Source organism: Zea mays, unplaced genomic scaffold (assembly GCF_902167145.1).
Source record: "Zea mays cultivar B73 unplaced genomic scaffold, Zm-B73-REFERENCE-NAM-5.0 scaffold_161, whole genome shotgun sequence".
NCBI classification, from domain to species: Eukaryota; Viridiplantae; Streptophyta; class Magnoliopsida; order Poales; family Poaceae; genus Zea; species Zea mays.
Genome location: NW_023366778.1, coordinates 33,161 through 55,418, shown reverse-complemented (window position 1 = coordinate 55,418; position 22,258 = coordinate 33,161). Strand labels below are relative to the sequence as shown.

The 22,258-nt window shown below is 42.3% G+C and overlaps 1 pseudogene; it reads left to right on the top strand.

The window, feature by feature from the left end:
- Window positions 1-1,272: 1,272 nt before the first annotated feature.
- On the top strand, window positions 1,273-2,993 carry LOC103632581 (MADS-box transcription factor 31-like; annotated as a pseudogene).
- The last annotated feature ends 19,265 nt before the right edge of the window (window positions 2,994-22,258 follow it).

Below are 22,258 nucleotides of genomic sequence, written 5' to 3'. Positions count from 1 at the left end.
TTTCACCTGATTAGGGAGCACGGAACAAGAGACCGGTTTTATGTCATAGACATGAACTACTTTCCTGGTATGTGGCTGCTTCCTTGCGTTGCCTCTCCATTTGCAGGGAAGGGTGCTCCCAGCCCCCGTTGTGCCCCTCGGCCCCTCCCAACCCTCGTCGTCGTAACGGAGGTATATTCTGCCCTGAATAAAATGATTTCTGTTGTATTGTACTTACACGTGTTTTATAAGGATGTAAGGAGGGCCCAAAACCTCACCCCAAATCGACGCAGACCTACCATCGACACACATTTGGGTGTTCGCTTAATCGTCCTATTTAAATCAGCAGGGTGCTACGACAAGCCAGCGGATGAGCGCGGCGATCCCGCTGGAGCAGTCCATCACGCCGGTGCTTCAGGACTTTATGAATCTCAACATATTCTATCTACCAGTGTATTACTGTGAAGGTGAGGAGCTTATGGTGATCAAGTCGTTGTTAGTAAGGGTATTTCATCCCTCTGTTGCTTTGGTCTTTCTTGTTGCGTCTGATGATAACGAAGTTTGTATTATTTGTTGCTCTGAGAGTTCTATGATTTGCGCTACAGCCTCATTGTCGACTCCCACGTCCATGAGACCACCTAGGAGTTGCTCGTGTATAGCTAGCTCTACCAATTCGAGGGATACATAAGTGGGAGGTATTGATATACAAATCTTTTTAGTTAATAGATGGCTAATAGCTATAGTGATATAATTGTTTGTTTTAATATGTCGTGAATTGCAATGGTTACAAGTGCCTTTGTTTTTTGTTTTGCGAGAAACATACCACTTGTCTGGTGTCAAGGTTCTTCATGGCCTTGATAAGGTTTTGGAAGGTGGTGCAGTTGTCATGACTCTTAGAGATCATAGTATTCCTTCTAATGGGGATATCAATGAAAGTAAAGTTTCCTACCTCTTTCCCCGTTATCTTTTCTCCATCTGCCCATCTCCAACCATATGTTTTTGATGATTTTGTTCCTGTATAGATAACTTTCTATTGTATCATGCATGTGAACCTATTTGCTTTCATCTCTCGTGACTTATTGGCTTGAAGCCATTTGCTGTCATCTCTTGGTCATACATATGAAATCTTTTCATCTTCTCATGCTTTTCAAATCTTTTCATCTTCTCGAGCTCTTAAATTCATTTGATCTTCATGAAACTGAAAGACTGAAACTGTCTGTTAATTTTATTTCATGGCCTTGGTGATTTGAAGTAATTTGCTTCTACCTTCTCTCACGCATATGAGCTATTTATTTGTTTCTTATCATGGTTGTGCTTTGGTGTCCTGAATCATGACTGTCAATGTTCGCAGCATATGTTCTTGTAGGTTGAATAGAAGAGAAGAGTAGAAGCACCAAGCTGTACCAATGGGGCGTGGAAAAGTAGAGCTGAAGAAGATTGAGAATCCAACAAACCGCCAAGTTACCTTCTCCAAGAGGCGGATGGGGTTGTTCAAGAAGGCAAACGAGCTAGCCATTCTTTGTGATGCGCAAATCAGAGTCATCATATTCTCTGGCAGTGGCAGGATGTACGAGTACTCCAGCCCTCCATGGAGGTGCGTGAAGCATTATTTATTTATTTATTTATTTCTGAAGCTTGTTTAGTACAATAACATATAAGGTTTAGCTTTATTCTGCTATAAGGTTTTAGACTTTAGTAATGAGTTCAAAAAATTCATGAGAGCTTCAGAACTGATTTGCAATTATTCCTGCCAACTACAATCTTGCAACTACAATCTTATGTTTAGTACAGTAACATCAGAAGAGACGATGATTAGGTGTGTGGTATAAGACCGGTATCATATATTCTTATTGCCAGCGGTTAATAGTTTCAATAGTTATTATTTATGACTGAGCACCCATGAGGGGTTTTACGACGTTTTTATATCGTGCTATATATCACTGCTGCTTCTGGTTGCAGAATAGCAAGCGTCTTTGATAGGTACCTGAAAGCCCTAGCACCCGTTTCGAGGAGATGGACATCCAGCAGGTGCGGCTGATTCTCTTGAACCAATATGTTGCAATCTCTGTTTTCCAGTGATGTATAACCACCTAATATTCGCCCCCTCCTTTACCATGAAGAAAATCGTCCAGGAGATGACTAGGATGAAGGATGAGAGGAACAGGCTGAGGATGATCATGGCGCAGTAAATGGCGGAGGACCTGGCCTCATTCTCCGCGCAGGATCTGAGCAACCTTGAGCAGCAGATCGAGTTCTCGTTGTACAAAGTTTGCCTCAGGAAGGTAACTATGCACTGACTATAACTAGCGCGCCGACATATTGATTGATGGAGTAGCCTTGTAGATTCTTGTAGTTCTTTATCCTAAAAAGAAGACAAAAAACAGTATTGGGAGATCCCTCGCCCTCAGTGCTAACGCTGAGCACACACTTTGTTTTGTTTCTGGCAGCAAGAGCTACTCGACCAGCAGCTGCTCGAGATCCGCCAAAGGGTACACAACATTCCAACCTCCGATCCGTCGCTTGGTAGCCTGTACACATCTCTCTTTCAAAAGGCCCGAGTTGTTGTGACACACAAGAGTTCTGTTTCGTCCTGAACTTTCGAAGGAGATGCACATGCCAGCAGAGCAGGGCGGCTACCTGTGCCTCATGGTAAGGCGCTTGGTCCGTTTCCTGAGCCCTTAACCTCAAGTGATCCCATGTATGTTTGTTCCAAAACTTTTCTTTGACTGAACCAAGGATGTGTGCCTGTGAAAAACACAGAACCTGGCTGCGGCTACTGCTAGCGGGCAACACCAGCAGGCTGGCGAGATGATGGGAATTAACCCGAGGCCGTTCCTGTGGTGGGACGTGGGAGCCAGTGGCAGTGGCAGCCAGAGCCAGCAGCTGCTGCACGGCCGGGACGCCGCGGAGTCGTCGATGATGGTGCTGGGGCTGTCACCGCAGATGCATAGGTACAGACTCCAGCCGCGACAGCCCAACCTGCGGCAGGACACCGACGTCCACGGCTGGCTATGGTAAGCTGCCGCCGCCTGTGCCTGGACACTCATTTGATGTTGACTGTTGTGGCAGAGGAGTGCGTTCTCAAATCTCAACTCTGACGGATGACGGGGATGGTGTTGATGCCTGCAGATTTGCTTTGGTCGTGGGTGTGCGTCCTCAACAAGACGAGACGACGCTGAACGTGCAGCTCCTCCTCTTGCGATATGTTCATTCTAGAGTCTTTGATCATGTCTCATGAGCTGCCCCCATAATGAAACCGCCGTCGTGAATATCTCCTTCTCTAACCTAAGATTGGACCTAAGAGGAACATATGAAGAATGTTGCAATCTCTGTTGATTGTTATCGTTCCGTTTCTATGTTTCATACAAATGTTTTTACTTCCGTCGCAACGCACGGGCACTCACCTAGTGTCAAAATAAAAGCAGTTCCCGGCTGGTGGGTCTTCAGGTGGTGGTGTAGCTCTTTCTTCTTCAACTTCTACTTCTTCTTCGTTTTCTATATATAACCATATATAATCATGAATGCTCATGTAATGCTTATGAAAATGCAAAGATAATAAAAGTATATTATCTTAGGTCTTGAATACAATTTTCCTTCACGGAACTCCAGGAAACTAAGGTTTTTGAAGTCAGTAGTGTAGTTCATAGGACATGTATCACTAGAAGATTAGGGTTTTGGGGTTTAAGTACCAAACATTGTCCAAATCATGCCAAACGTTACCCAAGGCTTCTAAATAACTTTTAAAGCTTACCCAAAAAAGTTTAGTGATTTTTGGAGTTATTAATCATTTTCTAAAATTCAAGGAGTATAGGTTTTGGCTATTTTAAATACTCCATAATTCCTTATTTGGACTAAAAATGATGAAACTATTTTTATTAAATACTATAGGAATTTAGGAATATAACAAAATTAGTCTGGTATTTTTAGCATTTTTCTACAATTTTCTAGAAATTCTCTAATCCTGGAAGAAAAAGAAAAAAGAAAAAAAGCATGAATAGTATTGGGCCGAAACTGGCCCAAGTCAGCCCTGCTCACTGGTTTTCAGACTTAGTCACACATGAATTCTAGGGTACCTTTTTGCAAATAGGTCCATTTTCCATAATTTGCTTTGTAATTCCACAAAGCTGTGAACCATATGATTTAAGGTACCCTAATACCTTGGTTTTTGCACTTAGATCCAAAAGTGTGCAAAATTTACATATAACCCCCTAGAGTTTCAACTCAGGGTTTTCCAGGGATCTTTTTAGGGTTTTTACTTCTAGGGTTTGAATGCCACTCAAGTCCATTAATGGTGATATCTTGTGACCATTTCTAATGAGTTTTGAAGTTTTCTCTCATTTAGGCTTTATTAACACTCCTAGGCCTAGTTTAGGGTTAAGTACCCTACCCTAGGGTTTCACCCATGACCAGTCACATCAATACAACTTGTTTGAAATTTGTGCCTAGTGAATGCACTTAAGTGTAACAAACACATGATATGCTAATGCTCATGATGTTATGCTCAAATTTTAATGACAGTAACACCAGGGGTGTTACATCCTTGCCCCCATAAAAGAATCTCGTCCCGAGATTTAAAAGTCCTAGGGCAAGTAATGGAAAAGGAAACACGTCATATTTTTATTTCCTTATTTCTTGTATAAGGCAGGGGGTGGTATGGGGTCTACTCTTCTATTACAACAATTGTACATATCTCACAATTTACATGAAGCTAAAAAGCTTGGGGAATTCTTTTCTAAAAAGTCTTGAGTTTCCCATGTAGCTTCATCTTCCGTGTGTTGGTTCCATTGTATCTTATAAAATTTGAGAATTCTCCTTCGGGTAACCCTGTCCTTTTGATCCAGGACTCGAATAGGATGGTCTGAATACGCCAAGTCTGGTTCTAAGGCAACATCCGTCATTTCAACGGTTCGATCTGGAACCCGAAGACACTTTTTCAATTGAGACACATGGAACACATTGTGCACAACAGACAATGTTTCAGGTAGTTGGAGTCGGAATGCCACTGGTCCACATTGTTCAAGCATGGGGAACGGACCAATGTACCGTGGTGCAAGCTTTCCCTTTACCCCGAAACAAGATACACCCTTCATTGGTGATACTTTTAGATACACATGATCTCTGACTTGAAAGTACAAGGGTTTGCATCGTTTGTCTGCATAACTCTTTTGTCGAGCTTGTGCTTCTTTCAAATTATGTATAATTCATTGAACTTTTTCTTCCATTTCTTTAACCATATCATGTCTGAAAACCCACCTTTCCCCTAGTTCAGACCAATTTAATGGAGTATGACACCGTCGTCCATATAAAGCTTCAAAAGGTGCCATCTTGATACTTTCTTGATAACTGTTGTTATATGAAAATTCCGCCAATTGTAAACAGTCATCCCATTTCTACGGAAACTTTAAAACACATGCTCGCAACATGTCTTCTAGTATCTGGTTCACTCTCTCAGTCTGCCCACTGGTTTGTGGATGATAAGTTGAACTATGGAGTAGTTTAGTACCCAAAGATTTGTGGAGTTCTTCCCAAAATTTGGATACAATTTGTGGTCCACGGTCCGACACAATTGTTTTCAGAATCCAATGCAGACTGAGAATACGAGCAATGTAAAGTTCCGCATATGTGATTACTGGATACTTTACCTTAACTGGGAGGAAGTGGGCGATCTTTGTAAGTCGATCAATGATGACCCAGATGGAATCAAATCCTTTTGCTGTCCTGGGTAACCCCACAATGAAGTCCATACTTATGTCCTCACATTTCCAGGTTGGGATATGTAAAGATTGTAATGGACCAGCAGTCTTCATGTGTATGGCCTTGACACGTCTACAAGTGTCGCATCTCGCCACATAGCGTGCAATTTCGATCTTCATTTTTGTCCACCAATAATGTTGCTTTAGATCATGATACATCTTAGTGCTTCCGGGATGAATGGAATAACAACTAAGATGAGCTTCATCCAAAATTTGCTGGCGGACTTCCTCATTCTTGGGCACAACTATGCGGTCGTTAAACCATACAATACCTTGATCATCCTTTCTGAAATAGTTTTCTTTACTGGCCTTTATTTTCTCATGAATGTGTTTCATACCCTCATCATTTCTTTGTGCATCAATAATCTTTTGCAGAAGAACCAATTCAAGCTTCAATTGATTCAATGTTCCATGTTGAATCATTCCCAGGTCTAACTTCTCCATTTCTTGGCATAATGTGATGTCAGAGGTTTTCATTTTAAGACAATGGTAGGAAGCCTTGTGACTTAGTGCATCTGCCACCATGTTGGCCTTGCCTGGGTGATAATGAATTTCCAATTCATAATCCTTAATCAGATCAAGCCATCTCCTCTGTCTCATATTTAGTTCTGACTGGGTAAAAATATACTTCAAGCTTTTATGATCTGTATATATGTGACAGATATTCCCCAGTAGATAATGATGCCATATTTTCAGGGCATGAACCACAACAGCTAATTCTAGGTCATGAGTTGGATAATGTTCCTCATGCCGGCGCAACTGTCTTGAGGCATATGCTATGACTCGACCCTCTTGCATCAAGACACAGCCTAAACCACTCCCTGATGCATCACAATACACATCAAAAGGCTTTTCAATGTCCGGTTGAGCTAATACCAGCGCAGTGGTCAATAACACCTTCAGCTGCTTGAAGGCTTCATTGCATCTTGAGGACCAATTAAATTTTGTATCGTTCTTCAATAAACTTGTGATTGGCTTCACAAGCTTGGAAAAATCTGGGATAAATCAGCGGTAATAACCAGCAAGTCCAAGGAAACTTCGGACTTGATGTACAATGGTTGGCGGTTTCCACTCTAAAATATCCTTGACCTTGCTGGGATCAACCGCAATCCCCTTAGCAGACAATACGTGTCCTAGAAATTGGATTTCCTCCAGCCAAAACGCGCACTTGCTGAATTTAGCATATAGTTGATGTTCCCTTAAGCTCGTTAGTACGATCCGCAGATGCCGAGCATGCTCCTCTTCATTCTTGGAATATATCAAGATATCATCAATGAAGACCACCATGAATTTGTCCGACTCGGGCATAAATACCGAGTTCATCAGATATGTGAAATGGGCAGGAGCATTCGTTAGTCCGAAAGACATAACCAGATATTCAAATAATCCATACCGCGTAGTAAATGCAGTCTTGGGTATATCTTCGGGTCGGATACGAATCTGATGATAGCCAGACCTGAGGTCAATCTTGGAGAATACCCGAGCTCCGGTAAGCTGATCGAATAAAATATCAATCCTGGGAAGAGGGTACTTATTCTTGATTGTGACCTCATTAAGGGGTCTGTAATCCACGCACATCCGAAGCATTTGATCCTTCTTCTTGACAAAGATTGCGGGACAACCCCAAGGTGACGAGCTCGGTCAGATGAATCCCTTCTCCAGTAGATCTTGTAATTGAGTCTTGAGCTCTGCCAACTCATTTGGAGGCATTCGGTACGACCTTCTAGAAACAGGAGCCGTACCAGGCTTCAATTCAATCACAAACTCTACATCTCTTTCTGGAGGTAATCCAGGCAGATCTTTCGGAAAGACGTCTGGAAACTCACATACTACCGGAATATCTTGGATTTCCAGGATGATAGCTTCATAAACTCTGCCAAATGGTTTAGCTGGAATAGCTACAGGGATGGACAAGAGAACCTCTTCATGGCCATAGCTCAACCTGATGGTTCTCAGATCAGTGTTGAGGATAGCTTTGTGCTGGGCTAACCAATTCATGCCCAGAATTACATCTATATCTTGGCCTTTCAGAACAATCATGTTTGTGGGAAAGTCCCGTTCAGCCAATGTTACGGGCACATGGAAAGCCACTTCTTTAGTGAATATTTGTCCCCCAGGCGAATGAATAATAAACCCTTCCCTTGATTCAATGCAAGGAATGCAATATTTCTCCACAAACTTCTTGCTTATGAATGTATGTGAAGCACCAGAATCAAAGAGAATGACTATAGGGTGATTGGCCACGAGAAACGTACCCATCATAACCGGCTCTCCCTCCGGTGTAGTGGCCAATTGTGTATAGTATATTCGCCCAGTCTTCTTTATATTATTGCCCGCTGAATTATTTGCCGTGTTTCCCTTGCCTTGGCTTGAACTCCCTTGGTTCTGCTGATTATTGGATTTGTTCTGCCTCGGATATGGGCAGTCCTTGATAAAATGTCCAGACTTCCCACAATTGAAGCAGCCAGTTGAAGAGCTCAGGAGGGCAGGGAAACGAGCACCAGGGGCACTCGGCTGAGTTGTTGAAGTGGGGGCAGTGGCAGGGCGGATGAAAACAGGCTGTTTGAAGGGGTAAAGAACGGTTTTGATTGAAAAGTCGGATTACCAACCTTTGTCGCTTTTCAGGCCCCTGGTTGGACCTGTCACCTCCAATTCCCTTTGATTTTCCTAGGCCTGCATGTTTAGCTTCAAATGCTAGCACTGTGCTGACAGCCCTGCTCTAGGAGAGATAAAGGCAGGTGGCCATCTTTCTTTGTAGCCGGTCATTTAGGCCTCTCATAAAACAATTCCTCTTTTTCAGGTCAGTATTGACCTGGTCAATTGCATACTGGGACAAATGATTGAATTTGTTGAGATACTGCATAACAGTATCTCCTCCTTGCTTGAGTCTCATGAATTCTTCCTGCTTCATGTGCAGCACTCCTTCTGGAATGTAGTGCTCACGAAATGCCAATTTAAATTTGTCCTATGTGACCTGATGTCTGGCAGGTTGAATGGCCACATAATTTCCCCACCAGGTGCTGACAGGGCCTCTTAACTGTTGAGCCGCAAACAACGGCTTTTGGGTCTCCGTGCAGTGGATGAGTCCAAATTTCTGCTCAATGTCCCGTACCCATTAGTCGGCTTCGAGAGGGTCTTCGACTTTGACAAATAGTGGGGGACGGGTTTCCGAGAAATCCAAGTATGAAGTTTCACGGGGTCCCTGCGGATAAGCCCTCCCGCCTTGCTGCTGAAATTGATTTCCCGCCATTTCACGCAGAAAGCGGGTGTTGTTAGCGGTTGCGGTGACCAAGGCAGCGATAACCTCAGCCAACGTGGGCGGTACCGGCGGTGGATTGGGTGTATCTTCTTGACCACGGGACGTTCCCGCGCCGTCATGTGCACGAGTTCGGGATGGCATCTGAAGCAAAGAAATATTTGGGAAAAATATAACATGCTGATATACACCATCATTTTACAATACAAAAATGTAATGTTACAGACTCGAATGTACAACATGACTTTATTACCTATTTTACATTAGCATTATTCTAAACTATACTACTCTAGTATTTATCATCTTTAGTTGCTTCACTGTCGGTTGTAGGGGACCATTCGTCAGCCAGGTTCATAGAAGGAGGGGACTTGAAAAGGTCCAATTCCCCACCAAGTGCTTCACCTGCTGTTCCAGAAGGTCCGGCTCCCATTCTGACAGGGTCGGTAGGTACGTCTGGGTGCAGTCGCGAATACAATTCATGAACTTCCTCATGTAATGTATTGCAATACACCTGCAAGTTGTCAATGGCCATGCTAAGCTCCTCCACACGGGCTCGAGCTTTGGCTTCCCGATCCCAAGCAATGGAACATGAGTTGACAGCCCAATCGATTGCCAAATCCCGTTCGAAAAGCTCATCTTGCAGATGTCTAATGTCAGCTCTTAATTCATTTATACACTGACCATCCTCTACCCACACCCGGTTTCTGTGATGTAGCTCCGTTGGAAGCTGCTCCACCTGGGCTTCTAGGTCTCCAATGGGGTCATTACTGCCACTGCTGCTCTCCTCATGCCTTGGAGCTAGCTGATGCTGAGGCACGCCAATCGGTCTAGTGGACTTACGCGCGGTTTTCCTCATGCGCGGCGGCATATCTCCATAAGGGGGAAAACTTTATTAGTATAATTTGTAACATGATGCATGCATAATTACAGAATCAACTTTTGTTGATTCACAACCTTCTATACATTGCACTCTACTACCTGGTCTTATAGGTTAAGTACTTCAAAAGGTAGTAAGATAAGAATGAACGAAATTTTGTTTAGATAAGTCTTTGAAAATTCTTTTTGAAATGTATCATAATATCCATCGAGATGGGCTTCGTTCTGGTACCAGTTGTGACGAAACCTCCCAAGTCATTAGGCCCACCTACAGTTGTCCTTGTCCATCAGACCTCGGACAACCCTGTAGATGCACCTGATCACTTGACAAGTTCAGTATCTGAATTCTTTATCTCTCCCAAGGGCGTTTCACCCGTCACACAGATATTACAACACATCGAAGGAACGAATATGCGGAAGCAGTTACAACAACTTATTTTATATTAAAGTATAGAAAGAGTATTATTATTACAAACCAATAATATATATGAGTGCTGGAGTAATATTATTACAAACCCGGGAGGCAAAAACCCCTCCCGTTTAACAGTAAAGTTTTTAAAGGAGGACACTTCCTCGCGAGGCTTCAATCCTGGTTTTCTTCCTTAGGCACCACCTTGGAACAAAAGCAACAAAAATTTGATGCTTCCTCACCTACAACAACATGGGTTTGAAAACCCTGAGTACGAAGTATACTTTCGCAAGTCTTACCCGACAAAATAAAAGACTCTCAAGGATATGCTGGCTTGAGGGAGTCAAGGTAAAGTTTAATCAAGAATCAAGACTCTGTTTGCAAAAATGCTTACTAATAGTGGATCCTTAAAAATCCAGTTTTATTAGCAAGTTAAGTCATTACCTGAATCTAGAGTTCTTTCTACCCTAGTTCAAGCACTTGGCCTATACTAGCCATTTTCTTATCAACCCTTCTTGTTCACTGGAATGCTACGTGTAGGGTAGTGACCAAGTCTTCATGTCCGAGAAGTAACGACGATCCGAATCGATTAATACCCAGCTGGGGATCTCCAATCACACGACATATATAGCACTTAACCCTTGCATATGTCAACTCGCCACCGGGGTTCTTAAGACCAGATCAGGTTCACGCCAACCGAGAGCACATATACACCACCGTCCAGCCTCTTGCCACGGAGGGTACACGCTACTCTCGCCATCTCTCCACTCCCATTGCTTGTTATCTTATTCTGGTATTAGTCTGCCCGAGGCAAAGCTTACCCATGATGAGGCATGTGACCAGTTAAAGGGTCCTCGATCATCAAGCCTACATCGACAAGGTCCTTAATCGACTCAGACGGAGACACTACACCGAGACTCTCTTCTCGTGCAAGTCACTTGCCCGGTCTCAGCTTTATCAGTTCAATCCAAAGTTTGGTACCTGACAGAGGTACATCTTTTCCGATGTTGAACCCATCACGACCATGATGGATTCACCATCAAGTTTTATTTTCGAAAACATCCCATCTCACATGAAGCATCATCTTTTGTCAAAACAAAACATTTTGTTTTTCTAGAGAAAGACTAAGCATAAGGAAAACCTTTTTATAAAACAGGTGATCAAGGAAAGGTAATCAAATTCTCAAGGAAGGAAATGCATCAATTGTTTAGCACAAAATTCCTATCACTTAATGCATCAAGTAGATGAGAAAGGTTTTAAAATAGCAAGGAGGTGGCAAATGCACTGGGGCTTGCCTTGTGTTATAGGAGAGTCAAGCTCTGCTCCACAAATGTCAAAATAAAAGCAGTTCCCGGCCGGTGGGTCTTCAAGTGGTGGTGTAGCTCTTCTTCTTCAACTTCTACTTCTTCATTTTCTATATATAACCATATATAATCATGAATGCTGATGTAATGCTTATGAAAATTCAAAGATAATAAAAGTATATTATCTTAGGTCTTGAATACAATTTCCTTCACGGAACTCCAGGAAACTAAGGTTTTTGAAGTCAGTAGTGTAGTTCATAGGGCACGCATCACTAGAAGATTAGGGTTTTGGGGTTTAAGTACCAAACATTGTCCAAATCATGCCAAACTTTACCCAAGGCTTCTAAATAACTTTTAAAGCTTACCCAAAAAAGTTTAGTGATTTTTGGAGTTATTAATCATTTTCTAAAATTCCAGGAGTATAGGTTTTGGCTATTTTAAATACTCCATAATTTATTATTTGGACTAAAAATCATGAAACTATTTTTATTAAATAATATAGGATTTTAGGAATATAACAAAATTAGTCTGGTATTTTTAGCATTTTTCTACAATTTTCTAGAAATTCTCTAATCCTGGAAGAAAAAGAAAAAAGAAAAAAACATGAATAGTACTGGGCCAAAACTGGCCCAAGTTAGCCCTGCTCACTGGTTTTGAGACTTAGTCACACATGAATTCTAGGGTACCTTTTTGCAAATAGGTCCATTTTCCATAATTTGCTTTGTAATTCTACAAAGGTGTGAACCATATGATTTAAGGTACCCTAATACCTTGGTTTTTGGACTTAGATCCAAAAGTGTGCAAAATTTACATATAACCCCCCTAGGGTTTCAACTCAGTGTTTTCTAGGGGTCTTTTTAGGGTTTTTGGCACTTCTAGGGTTTGAATGCCACTCAAGTCCATTAATGGTGATATCGTATGACCATTTCTAATGAGTTTTGAAGTTTTCTCTCATTTAGGCTTTATTAACACTCCTAGGCCTAGTTTAGGGTTAAGTACCCTACCCTAGGGTTTCACCCATGACCAGTCACATCTATACAACTTGTTTGAAAATTTTGCTTAGTGAATGCACTATAAGTGTAAAAAACACATGATATGCTAATGCTCATGATGTTATGCTCAAATTTTAATGACAGTAACACCAGGGGTGTTACAGAAAAAACAGTGAAAATTCCAGAAATTTTGAGCCCACCAGTAGAGGCAAAACTGCCGAAGGTGCAAAAGGCTCCTGCCGCAACTCCCAAGAGGAGGAGGATGGCCAGCTTGTTGGATGCTGTGTTGGAGACCACAAAGGCCTTAAGCCCCGTTCCTACTAAAAAAATTGCTGAAGCTGCCAAAGTCCGAGACGAAGCCAAAGCTGGGCTTTCAGCGCCCATTGAGACGAAGGTTGTCGCGCCTGAGGACAAGGCTAATCAGCAAACTTCAGGTACTGAAATGGCAGCAGGGCAAAGTATGGCAGAAAAAGCGAAATCTCCTGCCCCCGAAGATGTTGATTACATTTTTCGATATGCTTCGGGGAAAAAATTATCCGAAGAAGAAGTCCTGGAAGCCAGACACTATGCCTGAAAGTTAAAATATCCTAAGGGGGCCTTAGTGTTTAATGACACTAATGAAGATGATTTCCTGTACTGTCTCCCGGACAACAAAGAAATATCCGTTTGCCGGGAGATAGCTAAAGTATGGGATTTTCGAAGCTTGAAGAAGGTCTTTCGGTTATGTTGAAGGATGATCTTGCTGATAGCCTGGCGTACAACAGTATAAGGGTATAGAAGTTAACTTTGAAGTTGGGAACAAAGTATTTTATTTGTCATGCTCAATTCTTTCTTCTTCTTTGCAGGTCTTAATTCTTAGCAATGCCTTGAGGGCACAGAAGAGCGCCGAAGACGAAGGCTGTACAATAGCTCTTAACAACCTTCGCTCCAAGGTGATTGAACTAAGAAACGAAGGTCTAGAGAAGGACAAAATTTTGATTTCATTGGTGAATAAAATAAAAGAAGACGAAGCTAAGTATAATGCTCAGACCGAAGCCCAAAACGCCGAGGTTGAAGACCTTCGGAGACAATTGGCCGAAGCTAATGAGAACTGCGCACTCGCACAAGCTAAACAAGAGATTAGTGAATATTGGAAGAATAAGCTAGAGAAAAATGTTGAAGAACTTCACGAATCCAAGGAAAAGTGTTTTGAAAAATCCTTGGATTGTGTGAAGAAATTAAAAATTAGCTTCTCCAAAGTGGGCGCCTACTCTTCTGAAGAAAATTTTATCCGAGGCGACCTCGAGGGCGTTATAGAATGGATAAGTGGAGAAGCCGAAGCCTTCAAGGAAATATTGAATGATCGCGGGGATATTTGTGCCTTCTCCGGTGCTCGAGGAATCACAACTATTCTGGGGAAGGCCGGATGTGATCATGTTAAGGGTATAGCCCAGGCCGAAGCTGCCTTCTCCATATATGATACGAAGGATCCTTCAGCCAAAGCGACTTTAATGGGCGAGAATTTATATTCCGATGTCTGGGTGAATGGTGGCTGAGAGCTAGCCAATGAAATTATAAAGAAGAATGAAAAAGACACCCACGACGCCCGGGCAGAAGCAAAGCGAGCTGAAGAGGTTGCTGAACGCGAAAGACGTATAGGTATTGTTTTTTGGTTTTTTGGTTTCGGTACTTGCTTTGTGGCTTCGGACTAATCAGTTTACCTACTTCAGCTGAACTATCCCCGCCACTGGAGCCGTACAATCCCCTAGCTGATCCAGAAATGAAGGAAGCACTGGATATCATAAGCATGACAAACTCCATTATTGACGAAGTCGTTGATAAACTTTTGAACGAAGTTGCAGAAAAAGTCCTTAGAGAAGAATAAATTTTATTGTAATAATATTTTGAAATGCTTGATGTATGGAACAATTGAAGGAGGATTAAGCTTCTATTGTAACAAAACTATGTAACATTTGATGTATGTAACATTGAATCAAATATGTAAATTGTTGTAATTTATTTCTTTGCGATGCATGAAACATATACACATACTGCTTTTTGAGCCTTCGGCGAAAAAACACCTTCCCTTCTTTTCATGCTTCGTAAAGAAAGAAACCCCTTCTAGGGCAGATCTGATAGAATTGTTACCCGAAGCTTGCTTCGTGCCTTAGCACATTTCCATTCAATGAAGTATTCCCAAAGATTTGCTCCGTATTCGATCTTTCTGTTGATGCGATATGATGTATGATGTGATGCTATGCCAAATGATGCAATGATATGATATGATGCAATATGATGATGCTTTAACACCCACACATACGCCCACACTGGTACATGGAAGACTCTGCATCCCCTTAGGAACGACTTTTGAGCTTCTTCACCTTCTATTTCGGTGGTATAAGTTCTGCATCCCCTTAGGAACGACTTTTGAACCTCTTCGCCTTGTATTTCGGCGGTATAAGTTCTGCATCCCCTTAGGAACGACTTTTGAACTTCTTCGCCTTATATTTCGGCGGTATTTGGCTCTGCATTACCTTTGGAACGACTTTTTAGCAGAAAACTTACACTGTGCTCCCTTAGGAATGACTTTTTGTAGTTTCATCAATTTTGGCTCTGCATTCCCTTAGGAATGACTTTTGAGCAGAAACTTTACGCTGCGCTCCCTTAGGAACGACTTTTTGTAGCTTCGCCAATTTTGGCTCTGCATTCCCTTAGGAACGACTTTTGAGCTTCAGAATCTATGAAGAAGATATATTTCATTCTGGTGTATGCAGAATTATTATAAGAAGTTGAAGCTGAGTTTCTCATTACTTGTTTCTCATACAAAAAGTAAAATGACATAAAAGATAAAAGTACTTCAAAAGTAGGATATTCCTCAATATATGTGCTTCGATTCTGGTACAGTGTTGTTGACTGTACGAGCTTCAGACTCCTCCCTGAAGTCGCGTTGCTGTTGGGGGTGCTGGCGCCCATCTGGCTGTTGGCTTTGGGTATGAACAGGTGGCAATGGAGGTGGCAGTGGAAGCTGGGGCCAGAAATCTTGTGAATGGCTTGCCGAAGCAATAGAAGCTGCAGGTTGATTGCCCACATATTCTGGTATGTAAGGAGAGTAGCACGAAGCAGTATGTAAAACCTGCTTCGGCTGGTTCTGTCGGGCTTCTGCTTCGGCAATCTCTTTTTACTTCTGAATGGTAATCTGGCATGTTCTTGTAGTGTGGCCCTTGTCTTCACCATATAATAAGCAATAGATTTTCCTGGGCTGATCCCCATATCTTCCTCTGAAGCCCCTGCCGCCTCTGCCTCTTGGAGCTGGTGGCCTGAAGGAACTTTGCTGCTGCCCTGAAGACTGTGAGCTATGTTGTGGCCTCTGAAACTGGCTTCCTTTGTCATCACTCTGACTGGATCTGTGGATTGATCTGACATGCTAGGGTGGATTCTTCCTTCGAAGCCCCTAGTCATCTCAGAAAACCTATAAGCTTCTTCCCTTCTTTGGCAGAAATCATTATCTGCCCAAATGTACTCATCCATTTTCTGAAGCAGCTTCTCTAGAGTCTAGGGGGGTTTCCTAACGAAGTATTGGGCCGTGGGCCCTGGCCGAAGACCCTTGATCATGGCCTCAATGATGTTTTCATTGGGCACTATAGGCGCTTGTGCGCTCAGACGCAAGAACCTTCAGACATACGCCTGAAGGTACTCCTCATGGTCTTGTGTGCACTGGAACAAGGCCTGAGCAGTGACTGGCTTCGTCTGAAACCCTTGAAAACTAGTGACCAGCATGTCCTTAAGCTTCTGCCATGACGTGATTGTCCCTGGCCGGAGAGAAGAGTACCATGTCTGGGCCACACTTCGGACTACCATGACAGCGGCGTTGCCTCCATATGAGGATATTGTTGCCTTATAACTCATCAAGAATTGCTTGGGGTCCGAGTGCCCATCATACATGGGAAGCTGGGGTGGCTTGTATGATGAAGGCCATGGTGTAGCCTGCAGCTCTGCTGATAGAGGAGAAGCATCATCAAAAGCAAAATTTCCATGGTGGAAAACATCATACCAAACATCATCATCATAGGAATTGTCCTGGTGAAGCTCTATGCGTTGAGGTCGCCGGTCCTGGTCATCTTGGGTAAGACAACACATTTCCTCAGCGGCTTCGTCGATCTTCCTCTGAAGATCAGCAAGACGAAGCATCTTCTCCTTCCTTTGGATCTGCTGATGAATGGCTTTGAGATCCCTGATCTCTTGGTCCAACTCTTCCTCCTGAGGCGTTGGACTTGTAGCCTTCCTTTTTTGGCTTCGGGCTTCGCGCAATGTGTCTTGGTTGACGTCCAATGGCTGCAGTGCAGCCCCTAGCCTTGAAGCTTTCTTTGGTGGCATGACGAAGGTCACCGCTTGCCGAAGGTGGTCAAATGAGTTCACCGGAGGTGGGTGCCAATGTTGGGGACTTGTTCTCAAATGCTATGAATTAAGAACAAGGCAACACAAAAATGTTAATGGTTAAAGACCTTTGTCCTTCGAAGCATTATCTCCCTTAGGATATAATGGTCTTCAGACGAAGGTTATGAAGGATATACCTTCATCATCTCAGTATGTAAAAAAGTAAGTAGAAGCATATGTAACATGGGAAATAACATAAATAATTATATGATGTTTATCAGAATATTTTTACTATATTATCATGAATAAACATGAACAATATCGAATTACATTTATACCTTCGGCTTGACAGAAGGTAAAAATCCAAGCGTGACGTGCGATTGAATATAAGTCAGCGTGAATAGTACGAGGTCACTGTTCATCTATTTATAGGCACAGGACGCAACCTGTGTAGAATTACATTCATGCCCTTGACATTTGCTATTGACTTAGGGACAATCTATCGAGGACTAGACAACCTTTTCCCCTTTAAGTCGGTTTCATTTTTCATCGCTAAGTCGAAGCTTTTTCATGGGTAGCTTCGGCACTGGTTCATCCTTCTCCCGAATCACGCTCTTCATATCATGTACAACTTCATCCCATGTCCGAAGGTTCCTGTACATAAATTATACATGGAAAACATGTTAGTTGTGTTTTTGAGGACCGGAAGATGAAGGCCCCCAACAAACACATTATAAGTTTATATTTTTGTCGGTAAGGGGATGTCACCAAAGACTGATGAATTTTAGGCCCACCATTTCAGGACACATAAACTTAGACTACGGATAGAAGCAATTTACTAGTTCTCTAATTCACTTTATTAGGTTAATTTGCTTTATGCATCAAATAAATAAAACTCACATCTTTCTTTAGTCTAACACATAGAGTATTAACACATGGCATAAAACTCCACAAGACTACATTTTAATACCTAAGGACCTAAAGCACTCATATGCATATTTCATCGGATCGTTCTTCGATTTCAACAGGGACCGACTTATGAGCGCTACTTGCTTCCAATTATTTTTTGGGCAGTGATAACACTCATACAAGACCTCTAATAGATCAACAAGACATTTAATCACCCACTAGGTATGGAATTTAGTGATTTATAAGATGAAGCATCGATCTGCCCTTCAACAAAAATCAACATGATAACACCGATAGATACTATCAACCAACCGTTTAGAACACTAAACTTATTTCTCGCTTTGCCACTACACCACCCTTGAATCACATGACCATCAAGAGCATCCCTTCACACAAAACTTACAATATCAACCTAAACATCATGTTACACAATACATACATCTTCCCTCATCGTGAGTATAACCATATCACGACATATACCCGCACACCTCAATCAAACATCTTACGCAACCACTAATACAATGCACCACGACACACACACGTCCACTAATTCGACCCTCATATAACTTGTACTTCCAAACTTTCTCATCACATTAAACAAGCACGACACACTCGTTTCTCCAATCTACCTATGCGTCCATGCCACAGAGCGCTAAGGAGCATTTTTTTCAAACACTTTACGCATCACTTCAATAACACTTAACTAGAGCTAAAAAACATAAAGAAAGATCTCACCATTTTACTTAACCTTTGGAACGCTATGGCGTGAGAGCGCGCGGGGGGGGGGGGGGCTATTTTGTGGTTAGGACAATTCATCAAACACCCCACGAGCGCGCCAAGGGGGAGACATAGGGGCAGTGTGCTAATGTTGGCTTCAAGAGAGAGGTTCCCGCTCTTGTGCTCATCCATGGGAAGTGAGGGAGGAGCAGGGGGAAAGGGGGATGCATGAGATCTAGCCTGGAGGGAAGCACACCATGGCTAAGCGCTCTATGTGACCATCTAGAGAGGGAGGTGAGGGCGCCAAGGATAGCGGGAAGCGCATGGACCAGGTTCGGCCTTGGGAGGGAGCCATGGCCATCAGGTTCATGAGCTCAGGGGGCACCAGTGAGCTAGAGAAGAGGGGGAGCGCTCGGCTGGTGGAGATCCTGCTTCAAGGGAAGGAGGGGCGCGACCCTGGAGAGGGAGGTAAAGCCGCAGGGGAGAGGGTGGTGCCATTGGAGCCAATCCTTACTGCTGAAGGTGGAAGAAGGGAGCGTTGAGCTCCCTGGGAGAAGAAGGCAGGGAGACTATGTGCGTCGGCTGAAAAGAGAAGAGAGGGAGAAGAAGTGGTGGCTAGGGGGGTTGGTGGAAAATTTCCAAATGCAAGGGGGGTCCTTCTATTTATAGAAGAGCTCTAGGGGTTTGGTTTAGAGGGGTTGCTTAGGGTAGAAGCAAGGGTTGCTTCTAGGCTAAGGATTCATTATTTAAAGGAATAAAATGCTCCCATGGAATTTATCTATGCGAAGAACAGAGCGAACTAGAGTTCGAACGAATGCAAGATCGAGCGATTAACTGGACTGATAATTTGATATGACGCTGCTAGACAAAATATTTTGTGTCATAATTGAAAATAAAATTTGACTCGAGGTTTTGACTGGCTTTCGAACTTACGGTCGACAAGGCGAGTTGTTATATAATTTTGTGTCGATTTAGATTGTGATGAGAACTAAAATTGTTACGATATAAGATTTCGTTCTGGGCTCAGATTTTTACAGATTGAGTGCTTCAAGAACGGGGCATTATAGTCGATTCCAAATGTTGGATCCGAATTCGAATTTGAATTGGATTCAATTATTAAGAAGTCATATTGAATGAGGTTTAAATAGACACCTACACTTTAGAGATTCGCTTGAAAATACGAATCCGAATAAAATATTAGGACATAGATCGAATATCAAGAAATTGGATTCAGACATAGTTAACAACTATCGAGAGTCGAATACAAGAGTTTGGATGGGATTTGTGAGACGAGATTGACCTTCAAATTTGCATTTGCTTCAAGAAACAAAAGTTTTAACAGGCCCCAAATTTGGCTATTCTTGAGATCGAATAATTTTCAAATTCGGTGAAACTTTCATGAGTAACTTGTAAAGTGGAGATAGACAAGATCAAGAAATAGAAATTTCCACCGACGATCTGAGCTTAGGACCGATCTCACACCATAACACAAATTAAACATCTGGAATGTCACAACATTAATCTGAGGAAAATTTCAAGAAAGCTTAGAATTACAAAAAAACTTTTTCTAGAATGGTGCATCCTCATAGATGTCATATTCTTGAATTGTGAAGCTATTCAAAATTGGATCTTTTGAATAAGAAATAAAAAACACAAGGGAAAAGTATCTCTTTTTTTCTTCACCCCAATGATAGTTTCTAAATGAGCTTTCCAATAGTCCAAAAATCAAAACAACATATTTGAACAACAGAAAGAAAACTGTAGTTTTCACTGGTTAGGTGCCCGTACGTTACTACATTTTTCTTTTATGCTTGAGTACAAAATTATTCAACAAAATAATAGAAAATAAGAGGATTTTGCCAAACTATTCTTCATGGTTGTGCCATTGTGTACAACATAAGACCTCCCCATTATGACTCCGGTTATGTGCTAACACATGTTGTCATTTAATTTACAAAAAAATGTATCTAAATAAAAAGCAATAGTGGGTACCTTCATTCATTGAGGCTAATTCAGTAGAGACTTGCCGAAAGTTTGCCGGAGGGGTGACGTGGTCGTATACAGTACTCAAGAACTATGAACATAATAGGATCGGTGAAAACATAAACAACAATGCCCTTTGTATCAAACTACTGTTGAGAGAGTCGATAAGATTCACATCACTTGAGTGTGTATGTCATAATGCTAGCAACGTACCAACCAAGCAAGAATGTTTACCTTCAGAGGCTCAAATGGATATTGCATGTTTATTGTCTCTAGTTCTTTCTTGCACTTTTCAGTTCATTTAGATATGCCTATAGGCTCAAATGGATGCTGCAAATTCCACTCTAGTAGGTCCACAACCCACAACAATGAAACGAAGATTATTTTTGCTCTCTCCTTCATTTAGGAAGGGGAGACTTGCTCTGTAAAAGCAATCCATCACACTCCCTCTGATCTTTTGAGCTACTTCCTGCAATTAAAGGAGTACAAAAATGAGTAAAACAATGTGGCTTGCAGTGAAAAAATCATTTACGGTGGAAGAAATCGGCCCGGAGGCTAACATAAACACTTGAAAGCCAACCAAAAAAACATCAGCTTACACTCTGGAATCAATAGCTATAGACATCGAAGGTGCTGTTGTCACACTCGGTTTTGGAAGGCAAACCAAATGCAAACCATGTACGTGCCAGGATCAGAAACTCACGTACACAACGATTACATAATTGGACATCATCACACATTGCTCAAAATAAATCAAAGAAAGGTACTTTTATTACATCAAGATGTCCAAGACATCCACATAGTCTATAACATAGTCATTAACATTATCAAAGTGCGGAATACAAAACATAGTAGATAAGGCCTTCACAGGCAGCTGACTGGGGGTTTGCCACTAAGATAACTAGAACTCGTCGCAGTCCTGGAACTCCTCAAAGTTCTCCATGTTGCTTGTAATTCCTCCTGAGCACTGAATACAGTGGGGACAACCTGGGGTGGGGTGGTTTTTAAAGCAAGGGTGAGTACACATCAACGTACTCAGCAAATATCCCGTTTGGCTAAAGTGGACTAGCTGTATGTGGAGTTAAAGTTAAGCATTTCCTTTTAGTTGGTCAAATATTTATTACTAATAGTAGAGCCAAATATTAGTAATAAACCCTGTTATTACCCAAATGTACTCCCTCCAAGAGGAAATACTAGAGATCATAATTTATAACCATCATTATTGATCATCATCATAAAAGTATCCAAAGTTCTTCTAATCATAGAGGATCCCAAGGCCACCCTTAACCGTGAGCACGACTGATATACCAGTTTCTAACACTTTGCAAAGGTTGCACACTTTACCCACAAGTCGTGATTCCCATTCTGCCTCCCCATTGATCACTACCGAGGTGGCCTAGTAGGGTCTCACTATGTAGCCTTTACAAAGATTCCCCAAAGGTCATAGCCACCCGTTAGGTTTCTCCAGTTTGATAAACACAGTACTTCTCCCCACAGGAAGGGTGACTAACAAAACCAAATCAAAGAACCTCTGCAACCAGCCTCGGCAGGCAAGTACTGTGCCCGGACCCCATTGACGGTCCTACGACGAAGCCAACTACACCTCAGGTTCCTCTAATTAATCAGCTAAGGGCGTCCCATTCCACCCTCAAGGTTGTACTGTTATCCCGGGTGGTCACTCAACGAACAAGTCCTTACGGAGAGGTCCTCAGGAAACAACCTGAGTA